The 18,983-nt window shown below is 42.8% G+C and overlaps 1 pseudogene; it reads right to left on the bottom strand.

Moving 5' to 3' along the window:
- Positions 1-10,956: 10,956 nt before the first annotated feature.
- On the bottom strand, positions 10,957-13,000 carry LOC122080243 (annotated as a pseudogene).
- Between the last annotated feature and the right edge of the window lie 5,983 nt (positions 13,001-18,983).

The following is an 18,983-nucleotide window of genomic DNA, read 5'->3' on the forward strand; positions in this document are numbered from 1 at the left end:
ATTTTCAAGAAGATCATTATGAACTGTGATTGCATCAGCCTCATGAAATTTCTCAAAAAAATCAGAGACATAAGATGATATTCCCTGTTGGTCTGAAACCCATGTTCCATCCTCCTTTTTTAAGGAAGTGATCTGATTTTTCAACCTCCTAAACTTCACTGATAGATGAAAGGTTTTCGAATTACAGTCTCCATTTTCTATCCATCTCAGTTTAGCATTTTCGGCCCACATCCATTTTTTATCCATCTCACTTTAGCTTTTTCGGCCCACAACTTCTCATACATTTGATTGGCCTTCAATAATATTATTTTTGCATCAGCCTCTCTGTTAAATAATTCATCATTCATCCTAGCCACCTCTATCATGTCAAATCAAAAGGTGTATGACATAAATAAAGCCATGCTATGTAATATGGTCTGGAGGGTTAGACATGAGAAATCAACAGCCTACAGCTTCCTAAGGGCGAGATTTCTTAGAAGGGATGGATCTTTCAAATCAAGATATAAGTCCTCTTCTATCTAGCCATGATTTAGAAAGATGTGGGATTTTATGTCCTTAAAAGAAGCATGGTTGATCGGAAATGGAGAAAATATAAAATTCTGGACTGATAATTGGTTGGGTAATAAATCTATCTTGGACATGGTCGATCTTAAGGGTGGTCCTGACCCCCCTTCAAGGGTTAGGTTAGCGAATTCATTGAAAATTACCATTGGAAATTACCTAATGTCAGCTCACCCTTATTGTAAGACTATTTGAGAAGATCCGAGATATCAAATTCCTTCGTATGCCTGTGAGGACATGTGTTTATGGAGTTTGTCTTCTGATGGGGGTTTTAGCTCTAATTCTTCCTGAGAGGACATCAAGACCCATAATCCTAAAGTTCCATGGGCTTCTCTGATTTGGAGTAAGAAGTTACAGCCAAGAATGTCCATATTTGGGTGGAGGATGGTGCATGGAAAACTCCCAATGGACGAAGCTGTTCAAAAAAGGGGCATAGCTTCGGTTTCAAGATGCAACTTGTGTGGCATGGAGGCTGAGTCAATGGATCATATTTTCCTTCAATGCTCTTTCGCAGAGGAATTATGGTTGTTCTTCAGTGGATGCTTCAATGTGGTTTGGAAGAAATTGGATTCCATGGCTGATTTTCTTCAATGGTGGAAAACAAAGCTTAAAATTGTTTGCTACAAAGAGGCATGGGCTCTGGGGTTAGTTACTGTGGCTGACCACATTTGGTACGAAAGAAATAATAGGCGGCACGAAGGCAAGGCGAGACCGATAAATCTCATAAAGCAAATGATTCTAGAGGATATTAAATCCTCCAAAGCACCAAAGGAGATGTGAAAACAGTCGCTGATGTTATTTGCCATAGGAAGCTTGGCTTATTGATTCATAATATGCCATCTCAGCCCATTTTAGAGGTTTATTGGTGCAGACCTCAGGTTAACTAGATACAAACTGAACTTTGATGGAAGCTCAATGGGAAATCCCGATCGAGCAGGTATTGGTGGGATCTTTCGTGATCATATGGGAGCTGTTCTAGACTCCTATAAAATTTTTATGGGGGTCTCAAAGGTTTTCTAGGCAGAGGTGGAAGGTCTCATGGTGGGTATGCTGCATGCTCGAGCAATGGGAATAACTTGCTTGTGGGTGGAGATGGATTCCAGTGCAGTTGCTTTCTCCTTCCAAAAAAAGAAAATCCCATGGTTTGCCATACAGAGATGGATCTTCCTTCAACCTTTCTTGGACGAAATTTCATAGAAAATAACTCACAACTTCAGAGAGGCAAACTTGATTGCAGATTATCTGGCTAGAGATGCAGTAAATATGGGGATTTCGGACTCAAATATTGTTTTTCCTGACCATATAAAAGAACTGATCAGAAGAGATACTGAAGGCCATCCGAATTTAAGATTTTGTTAGATCGCTTCCCTCTCTCCTGCCGATGGCACTGCCGAAGATGGAGGCTGGGGTAGCGGTGTTCGTTTGAGTTTTTCTCTTTATTGTAATGCATCTTCTTTTTTTTTTTCTACCATTTTAATATGATGCATCTTTAGAGGAAAAAAAGAACGAAAAAAAAAAAAAAACTATTAGAAGCAGTACCCATGGTCCCACTCTATGGAGGTAATCACATATAGATTACTGAATGTTCTTCATTTTTATTGGTACTGCGCCTATTATAAGATAGGTTTTTTTTTTTTTTTTCTAAGACGATCATTAATATTACGTGATGGTAGTTTAGTAAATACATAATGATTTTCATACATAATGGAAAAATAATAAAATTACTAAAAAGGAGTTCAATTTATCAAATTAAGAATATAATCTTTAAGTTAAATATAGGGTAAAGGAATCCTAGAAGCCAGTATGGCCTCTACACCTGGATATAGGAGGGAGAAAAGTGACAATCTCATTTCAATGAAAAATGAAAATCCTTTATTGTTGATGCTTTCACCGGTGTTCCCATTGGTCTTTAGGCTGGTGCAGGAACACACGATCTTCTAGGAAAATCTTATACATATATATATATATATATATATACATATTACTCAAAATGAAAATGGATATTACCCAGTTATGTCTTGGGATTGGCAAACAGGGGATTGGCAGTGAATAATGGAGGATGGGAGCACTGTGGAAGGAAGAAGACCTAAGGATGATGATGCTGATAATGGTGTCCGTGAGGCTTTGGATCGTGGACCACCTCCTAATGAACAAGCGGTAGAGCCCGCTCAACTTACTGCGCCAACACGTTCCTATGCAAGGGTTGTGGGACAAGCTTCCTGGCCTTTAATTGATTCCCTCCTGGAACCGATTCAGGCAGGAAACATCACAAGGATAATAATTCCTTAGAAGGATTATGGAGCAAAAAGGCAGATCTTCAGATTTGGCTTATTGAACTTTCGATTAATTTTGTTGGATAATCAGCATAAGGAGGCTAAAGAGAAATGGAACCTGAGCCAAGGGGTTATGATGCATCCTCTGGGGAAAAGGTCATGTTATTTTTCAGTTCCAATGCGAGGGTGATAAGGTGGTTGTCTGGAGGAGAACCCCATTGCTTGTAGGAAAGCAGCTGATTAGATTTCAACATTGGTGACTAGATTTTAATATCTATGAGAAGCAATCCTTTGCAAAACTGGTTTGGGTTCGATTTCCAGATCTCCCTTTGGAGTACATGCATGAGAATGTCCTTCTTTCAATCGCTAAAGCGGTGGGGAGCCCGGTTGCGTTGGATAGGATCACCAAACAAGGAATTATGGGGTACTTTGCTCAAGTATTTGTAGAGGTTGACATATCCGAATCTGCAACTCGCGTAAAGGAGGTTCAGGTTGAGTGCCTCGAGCCAGGGACATCAAAAATTTTTGGTTTCCACTAAGGGGGGATTTATGAAGATAACAGTGTGAAGAGTGGATACTGTAAACACATGGGACACCAGGTTAATGCATGCTGTCAGAAGAAGGCAGGGGACATGAGGCAGAATGCCTGGGATAAGTTGGGAATACCAAGTGTTGTGTACGAAGAAGATGGAGTTGACACAGCAAGAGCCAACTCGGTGGGTCGGCCAGATCTAGTTTTGGAAGGAAATACTCATGAATATTCCCAGCAGTTACCAAATGTAGGAGGAAGGGATATTCTTGAGAATATTCCTCTGAATATTTCTGACAGGTTGCCAAACGTGGAGTGGGGGTGATATTCATATCGATTTGGTTCCTTCCAAACCTTCTCGTAACAAATCAAGAAAGGAGGGTCTAGCGCAGGAAAGAGAGGATGTGGATGAGGATTCAATTGGGGCTGATGTGGACCAGTCTGATTCTGAGACCAACTTTGAGTATGGTTCAATTTCAGACCATTCTGACACCGTTGGGCATGATGAACCGATCCTTATGGTGGGTAGTTCCTTAGTTCCTAGTCTACAGGGCACGCAGGACTAGACTTAGGACATTGCTGTGAGAGCTCAACACCCTGACATTGTGAGAACTTCCTCTCACCCAAAGAGGACAGTGGTGGCACAGGGTACTAGTCGTGGTGGTATGACTGGAATGAGTGGCAGGCCAACTGTTATCAGAGACCCACAAACCTCTTCTCATGATCCTATGAGCAGGAAGGAGGCTGCTGTGATGGGTGTGGCAGCGATTGATGAAGAGGTTGTCTCCCTTGAGAAAGGTATGAAGATGGTGGAAACAAGGAAAAAGAACCCTAAAAAACATGGTGGTTAGGTTGTTAGGTTTGACAAAAATCTCCGAAAAAAATCATTAATCATGTGTGTTCTTTTTTAGAACATCATTGGTGTGAAAAAGGAGGCTAGTAAGAGCACTCTGAAATCCATGGTGCATGAGTCTTCTCCAAATTTTATTTGCATGCTTGAACCAGTGGTTCAAGTTAGTAGATTTCCTACTCTATTCTTTGACAAACTGGGGTATGTTGCGGATGTAATTCACAATATTCGCCAGGATAAGGTCCCTAATCTCTGGATTATTTGGAAAAGGGGGCTGATGTGCCCTTCCCTGGTTTCTCTTTCAAGCCAACAACTTACCGTTGAAGTCGACTAGATGGGTAAAATAGCTCGTATTTCTTTTATTCATTCCAGCTGTTTCAAGTTGGAGCGTAGAGCTCTATGGCCCGATCTCACTGTAGTTTCTAATGTTTCAACGCCATGGGTAGTTATTGGTGATTTCAATGCAACCCTGTTGTCTCATAAAAAAAGAGGGCCAAGTGCTTTTAATATTGGGTCGGCAGCTGAATTCCAGGCCATGGTGGATGCTTGTCTGCTTTTGCCTAGTCCTTTTCAGAGGAAAAAAATCACAAGGTCCAATAATCATAGATGAGGGAATGTTCTAGCTATCCTAGATCGCAGCTTCTGCAATGAACAATGGATTGATGTCTTCTCCAATATTTCTCAACGTGTTCTCACTTGTTCTGCCTCTGATCACGCCCCGCTCTTGATTCAGTCAAGTCCAATTCCTAAACCTCAGAATATTCCTTTTCGGTTTTAAAGCTTTTGGAAGGAGGATGAACGATTTCTGTTAGTGGTTGAGAATGCCTGGTCTCAACCTGTCAGTGGTAATTCCAAGGTGGCCCAAAAATTATAATCAGTGAAAAGCGCTTTGAAGGCTTGGGCTAGTGAGGTTTTCCGTAATTTAAATGAGGTGGCAAAGGCATTTATGGAGTTAAAAAGGGTTCAGGAAGCTATTGAGCTATAAGGTATTTCAGATGCTCTCTTCAATGAAGAGGCTGATGCAAAAACTGCTCTCTTAAATGCTTCTAAGCTATAGAAGAATATGTGGTCTGAGAAGGCTAAAATTAAATGGCTTAAGAATGGGGATCGTAACTCCAAATTTTTTCACTTATCTATGAAAATCAGAAGATCCAAAAATCAAATTTTTTCGTTGCGGTGAGAGGATGGCTTGCGTACATCAAATCAGTAGGATCTGGCCGGCCATGTGATTGAGTATTACGAGAATTTTTAATCTGAAATTCCTATTTCTCCTCACTATGAGCTGCTCGACCATATTCCTAAAGTGCTCTCTGAAGAAGACAACCTTCTTTTGGGTGCTATTCCATGTTGGGAGGAAGTGAAGCATGTAGTGTGGGAGCTTGATCTTGATAGCTCTCCTGGTCCTGACGGCTTCTCAGGTCAGTTTTTTCGAAGGTGCTGGGCGATTGTGGAGAAGGATTTTTGTCGAGCCATTTATTCCTTTTTCCTAGTGGGAAAGCTGCCTCATGGGGTAAACAATTGTTTCCTTATTTTAATCCATAAAATAGATGGTGCATCTTCATTAGACAAATTTCACCCCATTTGTATGGGGAATTTTTTTGTAAGGTTTTGTCAAAGATTAATGCTTCCATGTTAATCTCTCCCAAGGCTCATTTTTGATGAACAGGAAGCTTTCCAGAAGGGCTAGATCATTACTGCAAACATCGGTCTTGCTTCAAAACTGGTGAGTTTGATGAACTCGACTATTCGAGGTGGTGGGATGGGGTTAAAGCTCGATGTGCAAAAAGCCGATGACTCTCTATCTTGGGAATTTATTTTTTCCACATTGGAAAAGTTTGGTTTCACATCCAAATGGATTAACAGGGTGCACCAGATGCTATTTTCAACAAGAATCTCTGTTTTGTTGAATGGTTGCCCTGTGGGTTTTTTTGGTGTTGGTCGCAGTCTGAGATAAGGGGATCACGTTTCTCCTATTTTGTTTATTCTGGCTGAGGAGGTCCTATGCAAGGGATTGAAGAACTTGATTTTGGAAGGAAGGTTGAAAGCTCTCTCGGGGCCGTCAGGTGTGACAACTCCCTCACATTTGCTCTTTGCAGACAATATATTCATATTTATGAATGGATCAACCAATTACATCAAGCAACTTCATGATTTTTTATCCAAGTATCAAGACTTCTCTGGTCAGAAGATGAACTTAGAGAAAAGTAAGCTATTCTTCGGGACGATTGCTCCTTACAGATAATAGTATATCTCTGAGTACCTAGGAATAGCAGCGGCTTCCCTTCCTACCAAATATCTAGGCATGGAGATCTTCAAAGGTAGGGTGAAAAACTGCAACCTTCTTCCCCTTTTGGATAAGATTAAAGGTAGACTAGTAGGATGGAAAGGAAAGCTCCTCTCTATGGTAGGGAGGGTGGAGCTTGTGAAGTCTGTTATATCAGGCATCCCGGTTCATAACTTCTCTGTATATTGGTGGCCTGAAGGGACAATAAAGGTTATGAAACAATGGGTCTAAAATTTTATTTGGTCTGGTGATATGGAAACCTCTAAGAAGATAGTGGTGAAATGGGATGATGTATGTATGCCTAAAAGGGAGGGTGGCCTGGGAATCAGGAGAATGTGTGAGGTGAACCTTGCTTGCTTGTGTAAGTTGGCCTGGCAAATAAAACATGAATACTCCATTATGAGCAATTTTTTCAATGAGAGATTTACCAAAAATGATGGATCGCTGAAACAGGGGTATAAATCCTCCTCCATTTGGCTGGGTTTGAAGAAGGTGTGGGGTTTTGTCTCTGGGCATGAGCAATGGGTAGTGGGCAGTGGTGAAAAAATTAATTTCTGGTTGGATCATTGGTTGGACTCAAAATCCATCGTAGAACAGTCAAATTTGGACCCATCTTCCTTCTCTAGATTGAAGGTCTCTGTGGCTGATTTTATAAATGGATCTTCTTGGGACCTTCCTCTGGTGGAATCTGTGTTTCTTGCTGGTATATGGGAGAAAGCAAAGAAAATTCACATTCATAATGTTGAAGATTCCTGTTTATGGTGCCTAACCTCTTCAGCGGTTTTCTCCATTAAATCACTTGGGAAGAAATCAGGGAAAAACATCAGAAAATTGGTTGGTATGCTCTCATCTGGAACTCTAGCACTCAGCCAAAGCAATCCATTTTTACTTGGCGCTTACTTCAAAAAAAATTACCAACTGATGATACTAGTCATAGAAGAGGCATTGTGCTTGCATCCAAATGTAGCTTGTGTGGTAAAGAAGAGGAATCACTTTCTCACATATTCTATAAATGTGAATTCGTGATCAGTATATGGAGGAATTTTTGTGATGGTTTGGGAAAATAGTGGCCTCCTTTTGTGGATTTGGACACCCTTATGCTTTGGTGGAAGCAATCAGCAAGAAGCGTTCATTTTAAAAGCGTGTGGGTAAGTGGCTTCTCTCTTGTTCCATACTTTATATGGCAAGAAAGAAATTCCAAGCGCTTCAAAGAATCCTCCAGACCTGCGACCTTCTGCTTTGCGTAGGTCAAGAGTGAGATCAGTCTCCAGGCGGTGGCTTCCACTGGATCTCCTCTTTCCTTTGATTCTTTGCTATGTGCTAGAAGATTGGGAATATCTAGAATGTGATATAAGCTAAAGGAGGTGGTTGAAGTATTCTGGTGTTCCCCTCCTCCAGGATGGATCAAGCTAAATTCTGATGGATGCTCCCTAGGCAACCCAGGAGAGGCAGGAGTAGGGGGGTCTTTTCAGAAATGATAAGGTTGAGGTCGTGAATACCTTTAGGTATTTCTTTGATGCGTGTACAAACTTTGAAGCAAAGATATTTGTTGTAATTCATGGTTTGGAAATTGCTAGAGAGATGGGAATCATGCACCTTTGGATGGAGAGCGACTCGGTGGCTGCTGTTTTTCTTCTTTCAAATTGGAAATTTTCGTGGAGAGCTCTTCAGAGGTGGATGAGTCTGATTCCATACCTGCAATCCCTGACTTGGAAAATTTCGCACTACCTTCGTGAAGCTAATCCTATTGCGGACTTCCTCGTTAAGTCAGCAGCGAAGTTTGAATTATCCTCTCCTACTGACTCTTGGCCAGCACTCGTCGCTATGGAATTAGGTATTGATAGTCAGAATCGGCCCAAATACCGATTTTTATAATGTAATTTTTTGGCTTTTGGTGGCTTGGTTTCTGCCCTGTTTTCTCTTCTACTGATGACAATACCATAGGTGGATTTGATCTCAGCTGATCCCAAGTGATTTTTTTTGCATTCTTGTATATTCTTTTCTCTTTCCTTAATACAAATGATCTTCTAGCACAAAAAAAGTCTTGGCATTGGTATCAATTATCAGTCTTATCCTATAGAAATACTGATATAGAAATACCCCTGCGACGCAGCTATTTAAGGTCTTCCCAAAGGGTGTCTCTGGCAAAGAAGATACAGAAAACTAACCGTTATTGGCATCCAATGAGATATTGGACGGCACTCAATGAAGACTCGTTGGTGTTCACGACATGCTGACCGGCGCTAGATAGTGCACATCTGAGTCAGATAAAATGTATAGAGTATTAGAAGGATCCATCCCTGACAAATCCTGACACCAAGCACATTTTGGACAACGCTCAACACGCAAAATCTAGTGCTACAAGAACCAAATCCAACGCCAAAAACTTCCTATCCGGCATCGTGGAAAGAAAACCGCAGAATGTATTTCTGGTCTAGTAAAAAAAGTATTGTATATACATCAAGGCATCACCTCGCCACGTCACAACATGACATACCCCAACCCAGTTTAGCTTGGCTATCATGTGCACGTATGGAAAAAAAAAAGTTTCCTTTAAAATAAAGAGGAGAGAGAGTCTTCTCTCCAAGGAACCCTACACTTGTAAAAGGTGTTGGTAAGGTTCCCTACATACCTTGACAAAGAACATATTTTGGCCTATGTATCAACATTCAAAACGTGGCGCTAGGTGCTAGGTGTTTAGAGAACTACATCCAAAGCCGAAAAATTTCTCATTCATAGTAAGAAAATTGAAAAACCAAATGTAATTAGTCTGGTTCAAAAAGTAATTCCCATGATATTGTATGAACTATGCATACTTGAAAGCATTTAGAATTGTATAGTGGACCTTAGAATGAAAAGACCATGAGTGAGAGAGTGCTTGGTTTTTTTTCGCAGAGGGAAACCTATCGAAGTTGGGAGATTTCGATTCTCATGGACTTGAGGCTTCCAGTGGGGATCAGAATTTTGGGCTGATACGGTAGATCTCATACCCTTTTATGGTTGAAGAGACGCACCTCTGCACGTCTGGATCCTCCGTGCATCTTCCCCAGGAAACAGTTCACACGCCTATCCCTGTGCTTCCTCCTCTTGAGGCTACTGTGCTACTGATTCGACCCCGCCGAATTCTGCACCTCTGAGGAATGAAGCCACCGGTGTTGGTCCTCCGATAAGAACTTTTTCTGCAGTGGTGGGACGTGCGGCCCGCCCTGAGATCGATTGTTTTTCGTCAGCTGTGAAGGATGGATCGTTGACCCGGATCAAGATCCCTCAAAGGGCCGATGAACGACGACTAGGCAAGGTGCATTTTGCATTACTTGGCCGTGTAAGTTCTTGTTCCCTACCCATGGATGTGCTGAGCAGGTATGTTTCTGAATATTGGGCTTTGGATGGGACTGTGGAATTGAGATCTTAAGGGAAGGGCTTCATAATGTTCCGGTTTAGTTCCGAAGGGAATATGGCTGCGATCTGAAAACGTGGCTCTATGAGTATCGATGGTCATCTAATTCGCTTTCAGAGGTGGAAACAAAACTTTTACACATCGTAACAGGAGTCTCCCCACCGGTTAACCTGGATTCGATTCCCAGACCTTCCACTAGGGTACTGGGATGAAGAAATAATTCTTTCAATGGCTAAGGAGGTGGGGACGCCAGTGGCAATCGATCGACGTACTCGTGATTCTTTGTTTGGTCATTTGGCTCGAGTGTGTGTCGATATCGATGATTCGGTTCCTAGGGTGGAAGAGCAGACCAATGGGACAGTAGAGGCAGCCAACTATAACATCAAAGTCATCCTACAGAAAATGGCAGAAACACACAAGGATTGGACTAATGAGTTACCCCTTGCCTTATGGGCATACCGGACTTCTGTACGATCCTCAACGGGGGCAACCCCATTCTCTTTAGTATATGGGGTTGAGGCAGTTTTACCAGTGGAAATCCTGATACCATCCCTAAGGGTACTCCTTGATAGTCAGCTACCTATGGAAAATAAGTGAAGTCCAGACATGTTGAGCTCAATTTTCTCGAGGAAAGGCGTATAAAAGCTATGGATAATCTGAAAAAAAATATCAACTGAGAATGGCCCAGGCCTTCAACAAGAATGTGAAGACCTATCACATAGAAGTGGGTGAACTTGTTCTTCGAAAACAAAGAGTCCCAATTCATGACCCAAGAGGAAAATTTAGGCCCAACTAGAGCATTCCTACCTCGGGAGAGGATCAAGCTGCTCAGGTCTGTGAAGGTGATGCTCGGCCAGCAGCTCCTCGTTGTCGTCAAGAATGGAGTCCGGTGATACGGCAAAATCCAATTCTGGAAGGGAATCACGCAGAGAATATTCCAGCTCAACAAGTCGCTAATTCTTCTCAATCTAGGGAGATTCTGATACTATCGTCTCCGTGAACGGCGGGATAACGGATCACAAGCTACTTCGAGGGTAGCTACCTCCTAGAAGAACAGAGAAGAGAGAAAGGATTTTTGTATATTCATTACCCCCTTACATCATGTCTTACTGTATATATAATATCCTAACAATGGTCTACCCTTCAACAGAAAAATGGAATATTCCCTAAGATGCTCTTCATGAGGTTTGCATGTTTCTCCTTGCCAAGTGGGGTGCTGTCGTGGCAAAAGTGTTACTCATCAACTCCTCCATGTCACGCTGAGTCGTAACATTGCCATCTTCTTCCAAAAGAACCTTGTCCTCAATGTTCGAGCGGGAGACGATGAAGAACGTAATGTCTTCCCATTAAGCCTCTTCCAAGGTAAACCACCCCAGTGGACTAGAACATGTCTTACCTCGCAATCCCGTTGCTTGAGGCAACTTTTTGCCATGGCCGATAAGTCTAGTTTACACGCAACCTTGCCCACATTGTCTAAGGCTTGCAAGGGACTGAAGATGTAGTAGAACTGGTTCAACCATATTGATGTCAAGATGAAACAGAGTTCAACAAACACAGCTCCAAAGGGAAGTATGCCTCCAATAAGAATAGAAAAGGCTGGTTTCATGTACCAGGCCTTCTTTGTTATCTCTATTGGGATCTTTTTTATCTCCGTTGGGTCCTTAATAGCTGGGCTTCTGAAACCCAAATAGTTACCCACAAAAACCAATGGTACTGATATACCCAACCATAAGAATGCAAGAGCAAACATGTTACCAAAGGGCAACGCACCAAAAAATTGCTCTCCCCATATGAGTGCATTCAACGCAAACAAGATTGCAAAGAGTATACCATGAAAATCAATGTAGCTTTCAAAGTATTTCTCTTCCATTTTGCTCCCTTGAACATCTTGTACCAATGAGCTGAATAACCTGCAATTAAACCCATAAAAACCCACAAGAGAACCATGGTAGTCTTAAGCCGCCTTCGGTTTAAAGGTGATAGGAAACCCAGTAATGCAAAACTTATTGGAACAAGTGTCATTCCAAAAATCTGGACCCATGTTCCAACATAGAAACAAAGTAAACCAGAATTGATAGGGGGCCTGAAAACATTTCCATGGACAAGCTCCCACCCTGCCGTTTCCTCTTGGGCTTCATCCTTGGTCTCCAACTGATTATAGTTGGCGATATCTCTACAAAGAGTTCTTATATCATAAAAGAACAGGAAAATCATCAGAAAATTGATAATGGAGAACCAATGGATTTGATCATCATTCATAAGGAGATAGGTGTCCCAATGAGTTGCCCACTTGAATTCACTAAGCTTGAAAGAAACATCATGTGTAAATACCATCTTCTTACCTTTAATTATATTTTTGGTGTCTCTTACCAAATGAGTGATGCTGATTGGAGCAACCTCAAAGCCAACCATGCAAGCAGAAGCAGTCTCAAGGTTCTTGTGATGCATGACTCTGAAGCCTGAGTGATTATTGATAAAATATTTCTCAGCTTTTCTCCCAACATAGGATCCCTTGAATCCAACACAAAAACCATTTTGATGAGTTGTTAGCTGGCTTACATCCCTTCTTTGACGAGGCACTTGAAGATCATTTCTTAAAATTTCTGGGAGGTTTCTCTCAATCCCTTTGCTGTTGCAATCACTATTGCCAACCAAAACGTTGATATTGGGAGCGGGTTCAATAAGAAGACCAAGGCATTGGGCGGCCCGGCCTTGGACAAAGTTGACGCTGCCACCATTGATCTGAACTTGCATCGGAGTTCCAACGATAGTCTGTGACAACCACAAGGTCGAAGGGGAAGAGTGGCCAGACATGGCATGATACAAAATCAAGACAACCGAAATGAAAGGTTCGACATATGTTGATGAATCTTCATCCAATAGATCCATAGTTGGGGAATCATCCTCATACAGAAGCAAAAATAGCTGGCGAGATTTACATCTGTGGCCAGGGGAGGAGTCTTCACCCAACAAATTTGTAGTTAGGGCATCATCCCCGTATACAAGCAAAAACAGTTGGCGAGGCTTACATTTGTGGCCAGCGGAGAATTTTTCACCATCATTGTAGCATAGGCCTTTCTCTCGATAGGGATGCATCTCTATTGAAGTCGGATATTGGATCGTGATCCATGAATTAAAAGGGGGAAGTGGTGGTCAAGGTATGGTGTGTATGCTGGTTTGGAGCACAGGGCGACCGACTTCGAGGGATTTCGGGATCCAAGGATAAGATTGGGTGTCTGTGGATGGTGGAAGTGCTAGTGAAAGGAGAAATGGTGCTTGAGGTACGGTGGGTATGCCGGTTCGGAGCGCAGGACGACTGACCTCAAGGAATTTCTCTTCCTGGTGATGGACGAGACCAACTGCTTGAGACATAGAACTTGATTGGAGAGCCAATACCTCACTGAGGATGTCGGATCGAGGTCTAGAAATGAAATGACTAATTAAAATTGGTGGAGATAAGTTGGTGGTGAGGTTTTCTGAAGCTTCAATTCGAGATTGTAGGTCTACGACCAAGGCCAACTGTGTGGGTTTGGGAAGAGTGTCTTGAGGATCCTTGAACTTGGAAATCCCAAAGCCACTCTCCAAAGCTTGAGTGAAATCCGGCCAGGTAGTGAATTGAGTGACACGAAGCACCCCTTGAAACCACCAAAGGGCAGGGCCATCCATATGGAAAGAAGAAATCAGAAGGCGTTGATCGTCGGCGACACCATGGTAATCGAAGAAGTGTTCGGCCTTGAAGATCCATCCGATCGGATCTGTACCATTAAAGCGGGGAAAATCAAGCGGCATGGTGCGGATCTGGATGGGGTTGGCCGGAATGGGTAGAGGCGGTGACAATGTATTGAAGTTGCTTGGGCACTGATCAGGTTGAGGTACCGTTAACCCCAGGGCTTGCTCCAGCCGGCCCTCCATGGCCGTGAGGCGACGACTGAGCTCGGAAAGGGACCGCTGCTGGTTGGACATGGTGTCTTCAAGGGAATCCAGACGTTTGCCACGCGCTGCCATCGTCTCAGTCAAAAGCTTAACAGATTCATCCAGTTGATGGAGGCGAGTTCCGTCGTCCATCGTATATCTCTCAGTGAAAGCACCAAATGATACGATCGTCTCCGTGAACGGCGGGATAACGGATCACAAGCTACTTCGAGGGTAGCTACCTCCTAGAAGAACAGAGAAGAGAGAAAGGATTTTTGTATATTCATTACCCCCTTACATCATGTCTTACTGTATATATAATATCCTAACAATGGTCTACCCTTCAACAGAAAAATGGAATATTCCCTAAGATGCTCTTCATGAGGTTTGCATGTTTCTCCTTGCCAAGTGGGGTGCTGTCGTGGCAAAAGTGTTACTCATCAACTCCTCCATGTCACGCTGAGTCGTAACAGATTCTTTCTCCAAGGGATGCTGAGGTGGACCAACGCATTAGTAGAAAGCATGATTCTGCTGGATCCCAGGAAGGTTTGTTTAGAGACCAACCTGTCATGGACTCTCTCCTCTCTAGGAAAACTAGGCGTGATTCCTTGGTTAGAACGCCTTTAGTTGCTGCTCAAGGGAATGATAACTTGGAGGAGGCTTGTGCTGATGTCTTGTCTGAGGTGTATATTACAGCTTTTCCAAGTGGCAATAGTGAAATTCTCATTGGTAACGAGGAGCAACCTTCAGCCCCAGCAGTTTCTTGTTCACATGATGGGGGGACGGTAATACTGCACCATGACATGGAAGCTCAGGTAAACGAGGACTCGCTTGCTGGTTTTACTCAAGTTCAACGCAGGTTGCTTTCTCCTCCTCAGATTATCCCTACCACGTTACGCCGAAGTGCTCGTGTCCAGGAATTGGTGGATATGGATCAAACTTTGCAGAGACAGGGACGTTCTATTAATGCTCTCTCGTCTAAATCTTCCTAAAGATAGTGTTCTGGAATATTCGGGGGATTCAGAACCTTAGGGCAAGAGCCACTTTGAGCTATTTGATCAATTGCCATGATCCTGCTGTGGTGTGTATGGCTGAGCCAAAGATCTCTCCAGAAAAAGCTCCAAAAAAATTCTTCTCTTCCTTAGGCTGTTACAGTGGCTTGGTATCTAACACTAGGGATGAGTGAACACATAATATATGGATTCTGTGGAGGGTGAAGGTGGGAAAGCCGACTGTGATCCTTTCATCTGCGCAACAGGTGTCTCTGAGGCTTGATTATGATGGCATTGTATTCATTCGCTCGCCTGTTCATGCTAGCTCCTTCAAGGTAGAGAGATGGCAGCTATGGAGCGATCTCGTTTCAGTGGGGGGGTCTATGCCTTGGATTGTTTTGGGTGACTTTAATGCTACCCTTTACTCTTATGAGAAGCGGGGTCGGGGTCCTGGTTCTTTTGGGGTGAGCTCTGCTGAAGAATTCGCTGCTATGGTTGAGGCAACCTCCTTGATCTCAATCGCCTCTTCTTGTTGCAAGTACACGTGGTCTAACAACCGAAGAGTCGAGAATGTGCATGTAGTTCTAGATCGTAGCTTTTGCAATGAAGAATGGTCAGCTAGCTTCCTAGGATGTGCGCAACGAGTTGTATCCTCGAACTATTCTAACTATTTCCCTGTGGTGGTGTCATGTTTTGGTCTGCCTCGTCCATCAAAAGTTCCTTTTCGAATGCAAAGGTTCTGGACCGATCATCAGGATTTTAATAATGTGGTTCAATCCTCTTGGGAGGCTCCAATGATTGGAACTCCAATTTTTGTGGTTGCTGCCAAATTAAAAAGGCTGAAGATGGACTTAAAATCCTGGGCCAACATGGCATTTCCCGATGCGGATGCTGAAGTTAAAAGAACCAAATATGAAATTCAGGAAATGATCGAGATCAACGGGTTCAATGAGTCTTTTTGCTTTTGAACAAGCAGCCAAAAAAGCTCATGAGTTAGCTCTCCTTCTCCAGGAAAAGGTTTGGGCTGAAAAGTCTCGCTTGAAATGGCTTAAACTTGGCGATCGCAACACCAAATTTTTTCATACCTCTACTAAGCTTAGAAGGGAAAAAAATCAGATAAGGGAGATTCAGGATGGGAATGGTGGAGTGCTCTCCCCTCCTGCGAGTATTGGGCAGTTTATCTATGACCATTTTGAAAATTTCCACAAAAGGGACTATGGTTAGTTCTACTAACATCCTAAGTTGCATTCCAAATATATTTTCTATAGAGGAGAATCAGTCTTTAATGGAACCCCCAACACCAGATGAGGTCTAGTTGGCGGTTTTGATCTGGATCCATCCAACGCCCCTGGGCCTGATGGCTTCTCGGGATCCTTTTATAGATCATGTTGGTCCATTGTGGGAGATGAAGTTTGTCATGCTGTTAGTAATTTCTTCATGGAAGGCGTGGTGACTAAAGGTGTGAACTTCAACTTCCTCACACTGATTCCAAAGATTGATGGAGCTTGCAAAGTGTCTCAGTTTCGCCCTATATGTCTTGGTAACTTTTTCTTTAAAATCATTCCAAAGATAATTGCTATGCATCTATCTAACTTTCTCCCTAAACTAATATCTGAGGAACAGGGTGCATTCCAAAGGGGAAGAATTATTTCCTCCAATCTATGTATGGCTTCAGAGCTGGCAAATCTCATGCATTCGAAGGCTTTTGGGAGTGGCATGGCCTTAAAGCTCGATATTCAAAAGGCATATGACACATTAGACTGGGTCTTCCTGTTTGATGTTTTGAGGAAATTTGGCTTATCTCAGGCCTTTATTGATTGGATCCATCAAATTCTTCTCTCGACAAAGCTATCTAATCTTATTAATGGTGGCCCAAGGGGTTTCTTTGGTGTGGAACGTGGGCTTCGTCAAGGGGACCCTCTCTCCCTGATCCTTTTTATCATAGCAGAGGAGGTCCTATGTTGTGGTTTGCATCTTCTCAAGCTTGAGAATAAAATCCACGCATTACCAAGTCCGAGGAATTTTCCTACCCCTACTCATCTTTTGTACGCTGACAACATTTTTATTTTCACTACTGCAGAAGCGAGAGAGGTCCATCAGCTCAAGAACTTTTTGGATATGTATTAGACATACTCTGGGCAGGTCATTAGCATGGAGAAAAGTAAGGTTTTCTTTGGGAAATCCCTACTCTCAGGAAGAGAAGAGTTATGGAGATCATTGCCATTCCTGAATGTAAATTCCCCACTAAGTATTTGGGGGTGCAAATCTTCAGAGGAAGAGTCAAGAAGGATTCAATTTTGCCTCTTGTTGACAAATTCAAGGCGAGGCTGGCAGGGTGGAAAGGAAGAATGCTGTCTATGGCAGGTCGAATCGAGCTGGTCAAATCTATTTTAGGGAGCATTCCCATTTATAACTTTGCTATTTATCTTTGGCCTTCAACCTCCATTGCTCTAATAGAACGATGGATGAGGAATTTCATTTGGAGTGGGGACTCCAAATCAGCTAGAGCTATTACTGTCAAGTGGAACAATGTGTGCAAGCCTAGACTAGAAGGTGGTTTGGGGATTAGACGTCTGAAAGATGTTAACTTATCTATGCTTGCAAAGCTGGCGTGGTTCATCAAAACTGATAATTCATTGGTGGCTTCCTTCTTGAGAGCTTGCTTTCTATCCAAGTCAGGTTCCCCTAAGGCATCCTACTTCTTTCTGGCCAAGTGTAAAGAAGATTTGGGATTTTGTCAGCTCAAAGGAGAGGTGGATCGTGGGAGATGGTGAGAGCATCAACTTCTGGTCAGACCTCTGGCTCTATGAGAGATCCATTTTAGATATGATTCAGGGTCAGCCCGGAGATTCTATGGTAGCTAAAGTAGCAGACTTCATTCGAGATGGGGTTTGGGATCTTCGATAGTTGAAGACCCATCTCTTAGGCTTATTGTCTCCCAGGTTCAGGAATTCCCTCTTCCCTCAGTGGCCCATCTAGATAACCGAGTTTGGTCTCATACCCAATTGGGTGCTTTCTCGGTCCTATCAGCGTGGGAGAGGATATGGAGTAAGGCCCAAGCTGTACCATGGTATAACCTGGTTTGGGGATAGGGGATAGCCCTTTGGGTTTCTATTTTTGGTTGGCGCCTATCACTTGGAAAACTCTCTACAGACGAGAAAGTTATGAGTAGGGCAGTTCCTTTGGTATCTAGATGCTCTCTGTGCCAAGTTGATGGTGAGTCGATTCCTCATATTTTCCTAAACTGTCAGTTTTCTGCATTGCTCTAATCTAAATTTTTGAAATTTTTGATCTCCCTTGGCATGGCTTTCTTTCCATTCAAGAGTTGTTCTCATGGTGGAAGAGAAAAGCTAATGTTTCCCCTTTAAAAGTGATCTAGAATGCTGCTTTGATATATATTTGTTATCAAATATTGGTGGAAAGAAATCGTCGGCGTTTTGACAATTGTAGTAGGGTGCCAAGCTTGGTTGTCAAAGCCATTCTTAAGGACCTATAGGACCTGTCTAGTTTTTCTCCAATCAAGATCAAGTCCTTGAGAGATCTCATGTTATCTGCGTCGATGCATCTAGTTCATGCTCCTCCCTGATCTGTGACTATTCAAGAGCTTTTCTGGGAACGCCCTCCAATGGGGTGCTATAAAATCAATGTAGATGGCTTTTTGTTGGGAAACCCAAGTCTTGCAGGGGCAGGGGATATCATTTGCAATCATCAGGGAGCTCCTTTGAAGGGCTTCTCCACTTTTGAAGGTGTAGCATCTAATTTCTATGTTGAGTTTGTAGGCTTTGTTGAAGCTATCAAATTAGTAAAGTAGCTAGAATTATCATGGATCCAAGTGGAATGTGACTCTCGATCAATGGTTTGGTGTATTGATAGAAGGAAGTTCCCATGGTGCATTCATCAAAAGTGGCTCCTGCTTAGGAGTTTCTTGGATGGTATTCACTGGGAAGTTAAACACTACTTTAGAGAAGTTAATTCTGTTGGAGATGGCTTGGCCAAATATGCAGTGACTCATAGGCTCTTTATGGTCCGGGATGTTCATCCAAACTTTGTTTTAAATGACATAGAGTGGGACGCCACAGGTAAACCGAGATTTCAATTTACCTAGGTTTGTTGCCTGGTTCTTCGCTCCCTCCTCTGCTGATGGCAATGTCGAAGGCGGAGTAGGAGACTAAGTGTGGTCTCTGT

This window comes from Macadamia integrifolia, chromosome 5 (assembly GCF_013358625.1).
Source record: "Macadamia integrifolia cultivar HAES 741 chromosome 5, SCU_Mint_v3, whole genome shotgun sequence".
Lineage (NCBI taxonomy): Eukaryota > Viridiplantae > Streptophyta > Magnoliopsida > Proteales > Proteaceae > Macadamia > Macadamia integrifolia.